The sequence below is a fragment of the Saccostrea cucullata genome, unplaced genomic scaffold (genome assembly GCF_032062105.1).
Source record: "Saccostrea cucullata isolate Sc308-1 unplaced genomic scaffold, CSIRO_AGI_Scuc_v1 ctg251, whole genome shotgun sequence".
Classification (NCBI taxonomy): Eukaryota; Metazoa; Mollusca; class Bivalvia; order Ostreida; family Ostreidae; genus Saccostrea; species Saccostrea cuccullata.
The window spans coordinates 23,913-42,680 of record NW_026935559.1 but is presented as its reverse complement, the minus strand read 5'-3'; the positions used below and the strand labels follow the sequence as shown (position 1 = coordinate 42,680).

The 18,768-nt window shown below is 31.7% G+C and overlaps 1 long non-coding RNA gene across 1 annotated transcript; it reads right to left on the bottom strand.

Moving 5' to 3' along the window:
* Positions 1–598: 598 nt before the first annotated feature.
* LOC134243213 (uncharacterized) lies at positions 599–14,536 on the bottom strand. Its single transcript, XR_009986995.1, has 3 exons — positions 14,434–14,536; positions 14,263–14,321; positions 599–733 (listed from the first exon to the last, which is right to left on the bottom strand). It is a non-coding gene; the product is annotated as an uncharacterized LOC134243213 (long non-coding RNA).
* Positions 14,537–18,768: the final 4,232 nt, after the last annotated feature.

The following is an 18,768-nucleotide window of genomic DNA, read 5'->3' as shown; positions in this document are numbered from 1 at the left end:
CGCACATACTGAAAGTCCTCCGATAATTATCGTCGTGCTTTGAAGAGGCATTCCTTATTCAAGAAATTAAATGTATTGTTTATAATTTTAAAGATTTAAAACAGTTTTTTAACTAATTTAACAGGTAAAATATATTTTATCTAATATTTTTAAGAAGAAATGTCATAATTAAATTGTCATCTTGTCCAGGGTTCTTATTATAAAGTGCATCTCCTACACCATAGGCTAAAATAGCTTAAATAGATTACATTCAAACTCACTGGTTAACACAAACACACACACACACTCTCTCTCTCTCTCTCTTACCGTCTATGCATCCTAGAGCATTATCACACGATTCCTTGGTGCAGTTACACTTCTGCAAACACTGGTCACCATAAAAAGGATATATACAGAATGAAGAACAATTCGTTCCATTATAGCCAGATCCACATTCTTTTAAAACAACAACAAGATACAGAAAAGTATATCTCCAAGACATGTACTTTAACGATAATTTTGTACAATTAGAAATCTGATATCAAACGTATAAAAGGAAATATGCATTTGCTGAAAAGGAAATCACGTAATGATTAAGACAATAATAAGGTGCTTTCCTCTCTTACCTTCTGTGCATTCTGTGCATGAATACAAAATCTTTTTTCACAGTTACATTCACCCTGGCAGCAATCACCATAACTAGGAAATCGACAGGGCAATAAGCACCATTCAGCTTGATATCCCGTCTCACATCCTAAAACCAAAACAATTTCTTTCTTTCTTTGAATATTTATAAATCCTTTCTCTCTCCATATCACCAGCACAAACAATATCAGTTTTTGATGGGTGGATCCAATCCTTAATTGGATTTGTAGCGTGAATTTTGTGGCCACCCGCCTTTTTTGTTTTGGACAAGCAGTTTATGGATGCTCCTATTTTATGAAATGTGTAATAATTATTATGGCATATTTCTGCCCCCTAAATGAGGGTAAATTATGTTAACATGGAACATAATTATGTAGACATGCAACATATTTATGTCAATATGCAAGTTAATTAAGTTGACATGCAAGTTACCAATCTTATAAGAAAATATAAATTAAAAATGGTCAAAGGATGAGGTGACTTGTGGCCCCTGGTAAATTGACAAAAAATTAAATGTCTAAATTCTACTCAGATGTTGCATGTAACAAATCACTGATATGTGTACCTTTATAGAATACTATTTATAACAAAAATAGAAAAGTGATTTGCAAGATATAGATCTTTTATTTGGGTAGGGGTATCATGTTTACATCCAATTCCCATTGCATTTTAACCCCGCCCCACTCTTTGAGGCCCTTAAAAAATACGAGCGCAGTTAGGTACAATTTTCTCCTTTGGCTGGACACTGCATTTCATTGAAATCTAACTATATGCAAAAGGAGAAAATTGTACCTAACTGCGCTCACATGCTATTTTTTTTTTTAAATTGTAAAATCTAGCTGACCTTTCTCATTATAAACAGATCGATGGAACTTGATTTTCTGACGTAAGAATAAATTCATATGCTAATCGAGGCATTGTCGATAGTTTCTAACTGACCAATCAGCTAAATGAAATTCTTTATACGAGTGAGTACTACAAAAATACTGTGGAAACATGCTTGGTATTTTACTGCTTTCCGATATTTTTTAATGCATTTGAGTCAAGGATTAGACATCAGTCTACATATTATCAACAGTCCCGAGACCGCAGTAGAATTTATACACACATACAAACAATTGATAAATATACATTAGTTGAAAGTTTTGTAGCGTGTTTGGTGAGCAATTCGCTAGGCCTTCACATATTCCCGAGTATCAGTGAATACAAGTTCCAAGTGCATTTCTTGTCCTAAAATCGTAAATGCTGAAATCCATGCGTATTATTATGTATAAACAACCTTGGCTGACCATTATAAAAGTTTTTAATGTAGAAAAGGGTAATAACAGGTAAATTTACCTCAACCACGTGTCTGTGATAAAATGTAAACATAGTAAACCACCATGTTTTGTTGTTCTGTCACCGGATTGGACAATGACTATGTGCGAAAAGATAACAATAGCCATATAAGGTCTTCAATTCAATTCAATTCAATTCAATAGTTTATTCTCTTAAACTGCACAACAGTATAGAGAAAATACAAACATAAATTATGTACATTACAATACAATACAGCATGCGTGAGAAAAATGAAATAAACGATGAAAAATGACAGTTAGTCTGGTCCTGATTTTTAAAAAGAAGGCTAGAAATAACTTCTAATGGCAAATAATTATTATTTGGTCCAGCATAGTTTGTTAACCTATTTCGAGTATGCTGAATCCGAAAAAATATGCTGGCCTTCATGAAAATGGCGTTAAAGAGGTCAAAATGCGATTCAAAATGGCGGACATCCAATTTTTCTAATTTTCCCTTAATGTCCTTCAAAATGGATAGGTAATGAGTGAATATCTAACTGAGTGTAATAAAACTATAAACATTATAATAGGATGCTAACATTATTAGTTGAACTCGGAAAATTCAGTCGTTTCTACAATTAATTCGAATTTTCTCTGTTTTTTGGTCTATTGTTTCTGTATTCTTCTTTGATCAGGATTTTACATTTGCAAATATCCATACACTGCAGATTTGTATTTTTCCCTCTACATCTCACTAGTCTACAATTGTATGATGGCGAAGCTGTAAGTTAAAAGTCAAAACGGCGATTCAAAATGGCGGATATTCATTTTTTCTTCAAATTATTTTATTCTAAATGTCGTTTACATAGGAGAAAAGATTTGTGAATATTTTACTGAGCGTAGTACAACTATGTAAAATGACAATAGAACACTTATTTCATCACTTTAAATCGGAAAATTTAGTCGTTAAATTTGAAATGTGTTAATTAGCTCGAAATGGCAATTCAAATGACGTCAAATTTATACATTTGAATCTCGTAAAATATCCAAACTGCTGAATTCTGGTTCGTTTTGCAGAAAATAAATTACAGTTTGTTTTTTATTCATGTTCAAATATGCAATGAGAGTTGGAGGATATTTTTTGTTTATGACATAGGATTTTTATAACACGGATTTTTGTTTAATTACTTCTATTGTGATGATAACTTTTTGACGACAATTCCGAATACATTTTACCTTTTACCTGTCTCACCATGCTTCTTCATATAAAAAGTTAATAATATCGTACAATAATTGCTGTTTTGGGGACAATATGAAAATTAAGCTACCCCAAGAGCAGTATCCCCCGAGCATTAAGGCGAGTGAACATTCAGATGTTGGAAATTCTTGATCTATTCTTAGTCCAGTTTAGAAAAAAATAAATGTTTAATAAATGTTCAAGTGGAAGGTCTAGTGCAACATAACTTAGTATGATTTTGAAAATGATTGACCAGGACCAATTATAGGGCTAGTAATTGTTACATCATATAAATCTGAATATATTTATAATATCCAAATATAAGCATATATATATATATTAAGAATTATCAGTATAATATACGTAAACCATAAATTTTCTTCATTGTCCAGCTCTGATTCTGTGTCCCTACATTTGCATTTTGTTATTCTCAGTCAAAAATTCAACTACATTCTCAAATATTTCATGCTTTGTACGGATAATTTTGTATTGAACAGTGTATATAAATTTAAAAATTGTGAAATTTACAAAATCTGAGAGAAGAAAATGTTTGTGTTCAATCCCCCCCCCACGATTCTTGATACAACCTTACACTATCCTAACAAAGAAGTGTGGATCAAAATGCCTTGTAAACGTTTTGAAGTGTTCAAGAAAATTTTGTTGTCAAGAGAAGTGTTGATTAGATCGAAATCAGGAATGGCTTAGGCCTATTGGTTCGAAAGCTTGTATATGTGATAGGAATCACGAGGAATCTGCAGGCGCTCTTAAATTGCATAATTTTACAACTTCTCTCACCAAAATATGCACACAATATGATTTCAGATGATAATTTTCTTGCTAGTAAAATGACCTTTCGACCCTAAAAGACAACAAGTCTATACGAGGTCACAAAATAAAGAGCTACATGTCTTGAATATCAGAGATTTTTTTTTTATACACCTCACTTGAAAAGCGGGAGGGTATAGAGTAATCGGTACAGGTGTATGTATGTTCGACCGTCTGTTCCGCTTTGGGGTACCCATTTCTTATCCACAACTCCTCTCATACCACTGAATGAAATTTTCCATAGCAAAACATGGACACTGTCATTATATTCATATGGGAGACCGGGGTATCATTTAGTCAGCTCATTGCTCACAGTACCTCTAGTTCATTTTGCATATGGTTTTGGAAAACAAAATAGACTTTTAACATTTGAACATAAATGTGTTGTTCCTTGAGGGTCGGTTGATTGATTGTATATTGTTTAACGCCGAGTCGGCAATTTTTCAGCCATGTTTCGGCGGATTATCAGTTTAAATAATCAATTTTTTTTAAAGGATTTTGGTTTCTCTGGCGGCCCCCAGTGAGCTTACTCTTTTTCGAACTCCAGAGAAATGATCTTTTACATGCCAAGGGGTTGTCATCCTTGACACGGCGCACCATTTACTTGAGAGTTGGAAATACCAAAATTCCGATGACAGACTGAAACATATAGCAAATAAAGCTGGAATAGAAGATATTAGGGGATAATTCTTAGTTCTTATAAGTGCTAAAAAGCTAGTACAAAGTGTTTGATGAAATGGACAAGAATTTCTTCAGTTATATTTGATGGTGTGCCGAGGGATGTTGATTTAGAAGTGCAAGTTGATAATGACAGGATTCGGGAGTGATTTTAGGCTTTGAAACACGTACGGTCAAATACGAAGGGGGAAATTCGGAAACTCTTAAGTCCAGTTTGTTGTTAACTATTTCCAGAATATAATGAATCTTTTCAAGTATTTTTGTTCATATCTAATGGACTTATCAATATACTATATATACTATATATATAAAAAACAAACTGTAATTTATTTTCTGCAAAACAAACCAGAATATTAAGCAGTTTCTACGAAATTCGAATGTATCAGACGTCATTTTGAATCGCCATTTTGAGCTAATTAACACATAATTCTTATTTAAACGACTAAATTTTCCGATTTAAAGTGATCAAATTAGTGTTCTGTTGGCATTTTACATAATTGTACTTCGCTCAGTAAGTTATTCGCAATTCCTTTCTCCTGTGTAAACGACATTAAGAAGTAATTTAAAAATAATTTTAAAAAAAGATAAATATCCGTCATTTTGAATTGCCATTTTGACTTTTAACTTACAGCTGCACCATCATTAAGTTGTAGAATGGTGAGATGTAGAGGGAAAAAATACAAATCTGCAGTGTATGGATATTTGCAAATGTAAAATCCTGAACAAAGCGGAATATAGAACAATAGACCAAAAAATCAGAGAAAATTCGAATTAATTGTAGAAAAGACTAAATTTTCTGAGTTTAACTAATAATGTTAGCATTCTATTATCATTTTTATACTTGTATTACACTCAGTGAGATATTCACACATTATTTCTCCTTTTTGAACGATATTAAGAGAAAATTAGAAGAATTGGATAGCCGCCATTTTGAATCGCCATTTTGACCTCTTTAACGCCATTTTCATGAAGGCCAGTATATTTTTTCGGATTCAGCATACTCGAAATAGGTTTAAAAACTATGCTGGACCAAATAATAATTATTTGCCGTTAGAAGTATTTTTTTCTATAAATCGGACCAGACTAAGTGTCATAAATCAAGCAACCAACTCTCTCAATAATAGACCCAATAGATTTACATAGTACATGTATAACAAGTTGAATTTTATTGTTTTAGATTAAATAATGTTCGGACTCAAAAGTTTAGTATTTGTATAGTATACATTAACTTCTCGAACACGCATATCCCTCTATTGTACTAAGACCCGCCCATTCTCTTACTATAAAGGAACATATTCTCACAAAGCTGGCCGAATTTAGTTGTGATAGGGTCTAAGAAATCAAAGATAATGCATTATTTCTTATAATTAAAATGTGTCTGAACTATTGAAACTATTCAAAAGGTGCAGTGTGTATTCAGTCATGTTTTAAAACTACCAACATCATTGTAGATTTAATATAATTCGTCGTGGGAAAAGGGAACCCAGATAGCAGTTATGTCACATCATCCTTTACTTACTAACGCCTGTATCTGACATTTTAGATGCAAGATGCAAGATAATTATGTAGACATGCGACTTATATATGTTAACATGCGAGATAATTATGTCAACCCGCAACTAATTTATGACAACATGCAAGATAATTATGTCAACATGCAAGTAAATTATGTCAACATGCAAGTAAATTATGTTAAAATGTGAGATAATTATGTAAACACGCTAGATAATTATGTCACATGCGACATAATTATGTTGACATGCTACTTATTTAAAAGTCAACATGCGACTTAGTTATGTCAACATGCGATTTATATTTTTACATAAAAGATATTGATGACAGCATGCAAGATAAAAAGTTGCATATCAAGTTACATATCTTGCGTGTTAACATAATTATCTTGCATGTTGACATAAATAACTTGCATGTTGACATATAATCTTAAACATAAATAAGCCGCATGTTGACATAAAAAGTTGCCTGTCGACATAAATAAGTTGCATATTGACATAAATGAGTAGCATGTCTACATTATTATGTTGCATCTCATGGGTACAAATTGCGCTCCGTTATTCGCAGACTTATTTTTATATTCATATGAAGCAGAATTTATGCAAAATTTTATGCGTGTAAAGAAGAAAACACTTGCTGTGGCTTTCAACTCGACATTTAGATATATCGACCACGTATTGTCAATTAACAATGGTAATTTCCATTCCTTTGTCGATACGATATATCCTGGTGAGCTTGAGATAAAAGATACCACTGACTCTGACACTTCTGTTTCATATTTGGATATTTTACTTGAAAAAGACGCTAATGGTAATCTAACAACCAAACTATATGATAAACGCGATGACTTTAACTTTTCAATCGTCAACTTCCCTAACTTATGCAGCAATATACCTTCACCACCTGCATATACACGGAGTATATATATCTCATTTGATTCGATACGCAAGAACATGCTCTACGTATGAACAATTTCTGAAAGGAGGAAAATTATTGACAAGCAAGTTGATGAAACAAGAATATCAACAGTCTCGTTTAAAGTCATCATTTTGTAAGTTCTATGGTCGATACAATAACCTTGTCAGCAAATACAATTTATCATTGAGTCAAATGCTGACTGACGTTTTTCATACCAATTGTTAGTCCATTATTTATACACTGAATTGACGACGGATTTTTTCCGTTATTTCCTGATCATGACAAGGAGCACACGGCGGTTGTGACCGGTTGACAGAGGATGCTCACTCCTCCATGGCACCTGATCCCACCTCTGTTGTTTCGGGGGTCTGTGTTTGCTCTGCTCCAGTTTTGTATTGTTTTATGGACTTTGAAATTGAATACTGTTTGTTATCTTCATATCCTTCTTGCATCTAAAATGTCAGATACAGGCGTTAGTAAGTAAATTTACATATATTTAGATTATATTTTCTGATTAGATTTGTAACTTGCATGTCAACATTATTCACGTTCATGTAGACATACATATGGTGCATGTCTATATAGTTATGTTGCATGTTACTGTAACATAATTTATCTTGCATGTAGGGGCAGAAATATGCCGCTGTAAAGACGAATAATGACCCCCATCGAATAATGACCAGGGTCATTTTTCGACAGCGAAAAATGACCCCCGTTCATTATTCGACGTAGAAAAATGACTCTTTTGCCCGTAGAAAAAGTGTCACCACCCTAAAAATTTGCAGAACCCACGTGAAGAAAAATGACCCCCTGTAGATTAAAGCTAAAATTTTTAGGGGGCAAAAAAAAAACAAGAAATCTGTGAGCCAATGCTCACTAGGAATACCCCCGCTCTGGTGTGAATAAACAATATCATGTTAATATTCAAGTTTAATTATGGACAGATGCACAGAAAATTATAAAATTGACATCAGATTCATATCAAAATTAATCCCACCGTATGGCATACATCAGAGAAGATTGTGTTAAAATTTCAAGCATCTGCGATGAATAGTTGCTGAGAAAACTGTACCGTAATTTGTAATGTATGAAACTGACAGACATACAGACAAACAGGAAGTTGACATCAGATTTGACCAAAAATGTATCCCACCATGTGGCATGCCTCAGAAAAGATTGTGTTAAAATTTCAAGCATCTGCTATGAGTAGTTGCTGAGAAAACTGTGACGAAAATTTGTAATGTATGAAACGGACAGACGCACAGACAAACAGGAAGTTGACATTGGATTTGACCAAAAATGTATCCCACCATATGGCATACCTCAGAGAAGATTGTGTTAAAATTTCAAGCATCTGCGATGAGTAGTTGCTGAGAAAACTGACGAAAATTTGTTACGGACACACAGACAGACAGACGGACAGACAGACAGACACACAAGGGTAAAACAGTATACCCCCCTCTCCTTCGGAGCGGGGGTATAATTAGATAAAGAAGCATATTGGCCAAAATGCTCACTTGAGCTTATTGGGAATAAACTGATGATATGTTGATCTCATAACATTATACAATTATAGCTATATTTTCAGGTAAATGCAATGTTTCAGAATCTAAAGGAGTAAAAGATTTATCAAGCCTTTAGGGTTAGGTAAACATTGTTTTTTGATGGTGGAAATCATCGAACTGACAGAAAAAATCAGCAGTATTATATACATATGTATTATTATATCCTCCGCTTGAAAAGCGGGAGGGTATATAGTGATTGGGATGTCCGTCTGTCCGTCTGTTACGCTTTGAGGTATCCATCTCTTATCCGCAAATCCTCATATATAAATAGATGTTTTTGTGAAACAACTATGCCCCTGTATGGCAACATAGCGAAGATTAAACTTTTCTTAAATATATTGTTACCCAAAGTAGGGTCTTCTCAAAAGAAATACAACTGCAAAATAGGAAAGCCCTAGCACCACTTGTTCAAAAGTAATGGCTAAGGATAAGTTTTTGAAAGGTAGGTCAAACTCAAAGGTCAAAGTTGATGATTTCTTAAGAAAATGTTTAATGTAACAAGGATTACATATGTGAAGTATGAATACCCTAGCCCTTACCGTTCAAAAGATATGGTCAAGGTTAATGTTTTTTTTCACAACTACGGAAATCTCCAAGGTCAAGGTCAAAAGGTCAAAGTTTTTAGTATCCAATGAAATGTTATGCCAAAAAACTACATATTTGAGGTATGAGAGTACTAGTATCTACCGTTTAAAAGTTATGGCCAAAGTAAAAATTTGGCATTTTTGTGTAAAATGGGACTACAAGGTAAAGGTCAAAAGGTCAAATTTGGTGGTACCCAAAGTAAGGTCTTGTCACAAGGAATACACATATTAAATATGAAAGTCATAGCTCCAATAAATGAAAAGTTATGGTCAAGGTTAAGGTTTTTGCGGACAAACAAACCGCCAGATAGACAGACGGACATACAGATGAACACAATAAAACTATATACCCCCGAATCTTCGATTACAAGGACATAAAAAGAAATGGTCTTCAATTAACTTTTCATATTATGATACATTATAAAGAAGGCGTTACAACAATGAAAATGTTTGTTCTTATTTTCATATTAAATTCTCCGAAAAAAATACTCAGAACTGAGTAAAAGGGTGGAGTAAAACAAGAATTAAGGTAGAGCCTATGTCAGAAAAGTCTCTGTCACAAGATTTTCAAACTTTTCAAAATGATAAATTAGTACTTGCTTATCAATCAGTTAAGATATCATAATATGTTTCCTTGTTGTTTTTTTTTTTATCTAGAACAGGCTGTGAAACTTGGTATGGTATTTACATACTTCACATTTTCAAATATTTTTAGGGGTATTTGTCATAAAGTGAATATGAAAAATCACAAAAATACTACTTCAAACATCGTCGTTTATAAAATTTATTAACTGAATAATATTAAACAATATTTTATCAAGAATAATTTCTTTTTTATTCAATTAACATAAAAGATAAGCCCACCATTAAAAAAAATAGTCAAATGAACTCTATCATTTGTAGTCAATTATGCACCCTATATTTGTAAATATTTTTTAGAAGTCTTTGTCACAATGTTTTCAATCTTCAATATGATGAAGAACATAGCCAAATGATTACAAAAAGTGATTAAAATATATACCTTTCCCCTCTAGCTAATGAAAGATAGGCTATTTACCGATACTCATATTCTTGACCTTTTTGCACTTACACAGGATTTAATAATTAAATGACTGTTTGGGGTTACTTTCAGATTAAATATTTATCAGAAATTGTACTTTTTCTTTAAAAAGATCATATTTAATAGAAAAATTGTAATCAAAGACCAAGAATATGAATAGGTAACAAATAATTGTTAAAAGGAAAGCACGTCATTTCATTATAGATATCACAAAAATGTACACACGATCAAACGATCTACAACACGTACATCTTTAACTTAGACACATTTCATCAAGATATTCCACTATATATATAGCTGGCAACTAAAGATTTCTTACGATTTATGCATTCCTTCAAAATGGTTACATACCATTCAAATTATTACGAAAGTTATATGTACATTGTAATTTCATTACACTAGATAGTCTTGGGTTTGTCAACTTCAGGTCTAGATCTAGTAAATAAAAGGTGCCTACATATTTTCTCTTATTCCAGAAATATATTGCCATTAAGCATTATAAACCAAAAAAATATATGAATTGAATTAAGATTATGTTGGCATGATTGAATTCTGTGAATTTCAAAATGCAGTATTCTCTACCATTTCTATTGAAGCTGTTTAGTACGGGAAAAGGTGGCATTGAATTAATTATGAGTCTTAATGGGTTAGCACAGGTTTAACACATTTACCAGTTATGATGTCATACAAAGTAGGTTCTACGTTAAGAGAAATGTAATGAATACTGTGTGCTAAATCAAAAGTTTATGTCTACATGTATACTTTTTGAATTAGAATGACTGTGTATTTTACACTAGCCCATAGCTTTACAAAGCATATTTTTAGGTCTTATACTTACCCCACCCCTTTCTTATTTAGGAGGAAGTCGATATTGAAAAAAAGCAAAAAAAAAAAAAAAAAAAAACCACCTACCTTTATTTTTCTATAAGAAGGAATTAAAAATAAGCTTAAAATAATCTACCATTCTCCTAAGTTTGAACTGTTACTTTGCCACAATACTTTCAAGTATACCTCCACCAACATTTAAAGTATACTTTAATCATGGCGAAGTAAATTATGATATGATAGTACTTGTGTGAAGGCTTAACTTCATTTCAATATTTTTTCTAGAGCCTCTTTCAGAATTATTGAAAGGTGTAGAGTTTTATTTATATTTTTGCTTTTCATTTATTATTATTCTTTTTTGTTTTGATTAAACGTAATGTTCCTTTTTTTTGGGGGGGGGGGGGGGGGGGGGATAAAAATTTCCTCCTCTTTCATTGTCAAATAGGATTTGCCAAAAATTAAACAAACTAAAAGTTGAAATGACGGAAAATTTAATTTGTCCTATTAAAGAGTATTTAAACCTTATTTTTGCATAATTTGATTTTTAAAAACAAGTGGAATATCATTCTTTAAGCAAACATTATAAGGAGGAATATTAAAAAGAAATTTTATTTACTTGACAATTAAAGAATCTGTTTTCAAAAACAATTTTAGCATTGAAAGACTACATGAATCTCTTAATTATTTCATACGACTTTTTGTATTTTTCTGGTTACAGAAAATGTAAAAAATTAATTTCGCTGTAAAAAAGATATCAAAGAGTGTATATTTTGTATCACTTTAAGGGGGGTCATTTTTCAATGGGGGTCATTATTTTATAGGACTAACATATAAAATAATGACCCCCCTAGGACCCTTTTTCTAAAAAAAAAAATGATTTTTTCTACGGGTGGGGGTCATTTTTTGTCGTTGAAAAATGACCCCCCGGTCATTATTCGTCTTTACACCGCCATATGTAATAGTAGGGGGTGTGTTATATTTTTATGCCCCCGTAAACGAAGTTTCTGGGGTATATAGTTTTTGTTTTGTCCGTTTGTCTGTCTGTCTCTCTGTCTCTCTGTTTGTCTGTTTTGACCTTTTGGCCTTGAACTTGGAGTTTGACCCACTTTTACATGAAAATTTAAAACTTTTACTTTGGCCATATCTTTTGAACGATAGATACCAGGACATTTATACATATATATGTATGCGTACTGGTGAAAAAAACTTTAACCTTGGCCATTACGTTTGAACAGTAAAGGATAGGGTTTTCATACTTCATATATGTAATCCTTGTGAGAAGACCCTTCATTGGATACCAAGAACTTTGACCCTTTGACCTTGAACTTTGGGTTTGACCTACATTAAAAGAGCAAACCTAGACCATGACTTTTAAAGGGTAAGGGATAGTGCTTTGTGGTAACGCACTTTGAAAAATTTTTCACTTTGAAAATTTTTTTCAAAGTGCGTAAAAATTGGGACAAAATCAACGCACTTTGAAAAAATTTTCAAATAACGTTAAATTTGGGACATAATCAACTCACTTTGAAAAATAATTTCAAAGTGCGTTAAGAGTATACATTAGTATATTTTGCCATGGAGACACTTAACGCATTTTGAAAAAAAATACGTTAAACAAAAATTCTGGATTTAGATTTTAGTAATTGAAAGATTCTATTTCAGTGTTATTTATATTTCAAAAAAACTTATGTTATTTACTCTCGTCGAGAAGAGGAGATGATGAGTAGAAGGTTTTTCAGCCTAACTCACACAGATGTCGGTAACAACTCAACCTACCCAAACAATTGATATGTATCTACATTACTGGTATGACGTTGAACACTTTCAATAATTAAATTAACTTAAAGCAGATGAAAACTCTAAATTTTTAAGTACAGTAAAACGTATGAGAGAGAAAGAAATTTCAGAATCTTAAAAAATCAAATTACCCTTTTTTCTTATGATAAATTGCTATGCTTTAAGTCGTTCACATTTAGCCCCCCCCCCCCTTCTTACGTCTACTTATTACAGACTAGAACATTTTCCTTTAAAAAGAAACGAAATAATGATACTAAACAATCATCTCTCTATTTTTTTCTAAAAGACCCATTTCCCTTTTATAATATTTATCAAAACCTAAAATATTTGAAACGTCGGCATCGCAGGTTTGAAGTGACCTTGTCATCAAAAAGTTATCCAAACAGGGTGAATTATTTATCAAACCGATTATTAGTAAGAGTATTGATCAAGCTCTACTTCTTTTTTCAAAGTGTGTTAATATGGTCGATATTAACGCACTTTGAAAAGAAATTAAATTTTTTTCAAAGTGCGTTACCTTGGTCCCAACTTTAACGCACTTTGAAAAAAGTGCGTAATTTTTGAAAGTGCGTTGTAAGAGTGCTTTTAGACTTAACATATTTAGTTCTTGTGACAAGACCTTTCATTTGATAACAAGAACTTTTACCCTTTGACCTTCACCTTGGACTTTGACTTACTTTTAAATTATTTTACTTTGGCCATAACTTCTGAACGATTAGGGCTAGGGCTGCCAAACTCTACATAGGTATTCTTTGTGACAAGACCTTTCATTGGATACCAATGACCTTGACCTTTTGACCTTGACCTTGGAGATTTTTGTATTTAATAAAACCTAAACATTGACCTACTTTCAATTTGCACAATTGTTTTCCAGTGAGAATACCCTACTTTTGGTACCAATTAATTGAAGTTCCATTTAAGAAAAGTTTAATCTTTGCTATGTTGCCAGACGGAGGCATCATTGTTTCACAAACACATCTTTTTTTTTTTACATGTGCTGAAAATATATCTAGTCCTTTGGTCCCTGTCTGTTGTTTCGTGTAGATATTCATTTTTTAAATTGTATTATTTGGGGGGGGGGGGGGGGGGGGGGTCATGATTGTGTTCATCACCACAAGTATTATTATTACAGTTACCTGTTAATGAATACCCACACTTTTTGCTTATATGTTTTATTATTCATTCCTATACACGTGTTCTAATTTCGCGTGCTTTGATAAAAAAAAACGAGTTAAATCTCCTTGGCAAGGTTATACAAACTAAGGAACATAAAATGTAATATTTGTAGCATATAAACTTTATTGATACCCAATATTTCCATCACAAACATTTAGATGCACAATATAGTAAGAAAACATACCACAATTTCCAATGTTTTCATGAATGCTTCTGTAATAAGAACAAATCTTCTGTCCAGTTCTTTACATTACAAAAATATTTAAATAACTGGGACATTTTCTTTTCCTAAAATAATGATTAATTTAAATCAAATTAAATTTTGTAACAATGTTTAAAATTAAAAGATACTTACACTTAAATCAAGTATGCAGACAGCAACATCAGCACCATATAAAAAGCTTGAAATATATATACCAAATTCATTATTATAGAAAACTGTAAATCTAATATTCCATATCAATCACATTCATTAATGCATAATTATATATAAAAAACAAGATTTTAAATAGCCATATATATTTCGAAAAAATGTTTTATTGATTTAATTTTAATTATACTCTCAAACAATTATCAAAGCCTCCTTAGGCAATTTAAAGCAACTTATAAAACATTCGGTTTGTATTTTAAGTTGGAAAACATGTTCCTGTTAGATTTTTAAAGGAACACTTAAGTGTTTATACAGCTGTAATAATAGTTCAAGGACTATGTATCCTCCATAATATGAAATAATAAGGGGATACAAAAAGTTTTATTTACATTTAGAAAATTTGAGTGCAATTTAACAAGTGTAAACAAGTGTAATGATTGAATTCAGAAAAACAAAATAATGAGGCACAAGTTTTGTTTTACAGGAAGATTTCATAGTTTTGTCCTGAGCACTACATCTGGGATAAAAACAAAGCAATTGTAGGTGTCAGAGGATTCGGTATTTAGAAATCACTTTTTTGCATAATCAACGTTTTAATAGTTTAGCAGGTGTTATTTCACAATCGGACTAGTTAAACTTTTTTCCAGAATGTAACCCTTGTTTTTCTGGACTGCAGATATCCCAATTTTGGATCAGATTGTCAAGGATTATGCAATTGTGAAGAACGCTTTTGCAGTGTATCATTTGGATGCGGTGACAAAGATTTTTCAACCTTCCCTGTTAAGCCTACCAACCCTTTATTTCATTGTTCCATTAGTGATGTTTCTATGTTTAAATATTTGTTAGTGATTTTTTGTCAAAATATCATGCATCTTTAATGTAAACCTTGATCAAAGTCGATTCCTGAAAAAATGTGAAGGTTTTCAAAGAAAATTTAATTGTTAGGAAATTAACAATATATTCTGTGGATAAAAAAAAAACCAAAACACCACAAGCTCAATTTTAATGAAAGTATTTATCAGATTAGATTTGGAAACTCATCCAAGTAAAATTTGTCTTCAGTTCAATCAATAGGAAAATGGGATATATATTTTATTTTATCTATTTTTAATTTTAAGATTATCCAATTCTCGTTCAGGACGGATAAATTTTTGATTTGTTAATTTTTTCAAAAAGTCTCTAAGTGAAACTGATTTCCTTTCCTTCAACAATCTTCATTTTATGCATCCTAGTGTGATAAAATGTTTTTTGGAGTCTTAGAAACAGTCTTATAAATATTGATATTTTTACCCCATAAAAGTATTTATCAATTTGAAAATTGTATTAACATTTTTAAAAAATCTAGCTCTCTTTAATCTAGGTTTAGATACCTACCCCCAATGATCATAAACAGGGAGTAGACTTAAGTCAAATTTCAAATCACTGATAAATGTGAAAAAAAAAGATATTGAAACTAAATTTGAAGGATTTATTGGAATTTGATAATATACGTTACCACAAAATTTTAAGAACATATATCAAATAAAACTAAAGTTATTCAGAATCAAAATTTTGACTGAAGTCTATTCTCAGCTTATGGTCTTGGGACCTGTTCATTGGCATTGTACGAAATACTTAATAAGAAATAATTTGAGATGTACGCTCTACAATGAAGGAAACCCTTTATATACCATGCAATATAAAAGAATTGAATGCATAGAAGAAATAAAGTATCGTTTTAGTATAAATACCATGCAATATTCAAAATGTATAGATACCTTTAGTTTTTTACCTTAAAATATTTTTCGTCATTAATTTTCAAGCAAAAACTACATGGTGGGTGTCTCATGTACATTTTCTGAAAATACATTTTAGCTTTAGTCATTTTCTACATAATTTTTACATATATTACTTACAAATATTTTTAATATTTACATTAATGTATTTAACTTGTGAAATTTGTTAAATCAAGTATTTTTTTAGAAGAATACTTTGGATAAGTACTATTAAAACATTTTTGTGACGTCAAAATTTGTTAAGCCTGGTTTAATAAATTTGTTATTGTTCTGCACCCGTCCAATACGTTACCTGTAGGTGTCCAATAAGATTGAACTTATTGGACAGGTACAGGTAACATTCAAATGAGAACAAAGAGCTAGGCAAATAAATATAAAGTACTTGAAAGGCAATTACAAATCAAACAATTTAATATGAACAATGTAGCCAATAAGTAGTATAAAAAGTCAATATTTTACAAAAATCCTATTGGAAATTGCACAAATAAACCACAGTGTATTGAATGTTTCGCATTCATTAGTGTAGATTCATTTGTGGCTCCGATCGTGAAGAACGAGTGCACTTATTAGCAACGGTATAATGTTAAAAAATAATCAAATTAAGAAATTTTTTTTATCCCAAATCAGTAGTTGATATCTAAACCGTACCATTCAAATAATTGTACCGCTAAAATTCATGAATAAACAAAGAACAAAACCATAGAATGTGGCAGGGGTCAATCGACATTCTTGATTTTCTACAGTAAATCGAGAACGGCCATACACTGAATTGACTACGGATTTTTTCCAATCTTCAAATCTTGAATACTGTTCGTTATCTACATATGTTTCATTCATCAGTTAAAGAGACATGTCGACCTCTGAATTGAATTATACTCCAAGGAAATAAATTACATAGATTTTAAACCATGATCATCCATTATATTTCTCCAAAATTGGAGTGAATGTCGCAGCCTGCCATAAACAAATTTGAAATTGAAAAATCCGAGAGCATCCTCTTAATGCTCTTGAAAAATAACTTTACCGTTACCATGATACAACTGTACAAACACATATTTCCTGAAAATTACTTGCACTTTAAATTATTCAAGCATTTCAAATAAAGCGTTATTCTAAACAAAATTGAAGAAAACAAACAGCAATCATTCTCAAAACTCCAACAAAGAAATATAAATTGTGGCGAGGGCCAACAAAGATTATTAAACCCATAGGTGCAAAGACAGATTAACATTGCAGCCATATAGAAACATCTTAAGTATTTCAAAATGGTATTGAAAGTATTTTTACATACACACTAGTATTTGAAGTCAATATGAAATGAAAATATCAATGTTTCATTGCCAACACCTAGGAAGTGCTTATTGTGTCTGTCGGTCTCCGAATCTGTGACCCTTACAGCATCTAGATGAGACATCGAGTCACCAGGAATGGGTTGTGGTAGTTCATATCTATGGTATCGAATTGAAACTGATTTACTATCCCGTTGACGAATGGGCCGTCTACAAAGTATTCTCAATCTGAAGGTAAAGGCTTGGAAAATGACAAGCAATGTCAATAGAAGGAAAATGATTCCGAGGAGGATATTGGATAAATGCGTATGTGTCACCATGTTGTCAAGATCTTTTTCTACAAAAATGAAAACAAAATAAAATGTTCGTATAAAATTTATAATTTCCTTTTAGTAAGAGTGAATTTGAGTTTTCAACTTTTCAAAAATATTTCGTCTATAATTGTCAGAGAAACATTTAATATAAAAAAAAATGATTAATTGTAAAATCAAAATGCTACTGAAAAAGGCAATTACGCTTTGTATCAATAATAATATTTATAATACTAATAATAATACTTTATTCAGAGAAGGTGGCCTGATAAGTGTGACACACTTTTCTTCCTCAGGGCCTTCTAATCACAACAACAATATTACAACAAATTAGCAAAGATATACGAGGGTCATTCAAAAAGTTCGTAGACTTTTGTCATAATTTTTTTTATTTAACGTCATATTATAACCAAAGTAAGTACACATATTTTAATAATAAATTGAAATTATATGAGCGAAAAATTGGAAAATATCTTGATAACTAGAGCCAAGCTCGTTGCAAAGCAACGAGTAGGTCTTCCGTCCTGTTTGACCGGAAGTAACTTTCATTTGAAAAAAAAGAGTAACGAAGTCGAAAAATGGTTTTATCCTCCAAATCTATGTTCATTTTTGCAAAATCAAGCCATTTTTGGCAACTTCCGGTTTGACCGGAAGTATTGTCAACGGACGGAAAATTAAGATTTAAGCTTCCAGTGACATATGATATCCAAAAACCTGTCAAGAACAACAAAAATATGCAATTTTTGACTACTTCCGGTTTGACCGGAAGTGACATCCCCGGACATATTATGACAACCTCATTAGATAAAGCTTGACATTTTGAACAACTTTACTTATTTGACGTATTATAAATTCTCAATACTTTTTGAGATATTAAACAATTTCTAGGGCCCTTGATCCCTAATTTTAGGGGCCAGCCCCTTTTTAATGATATCAAATAAAAGC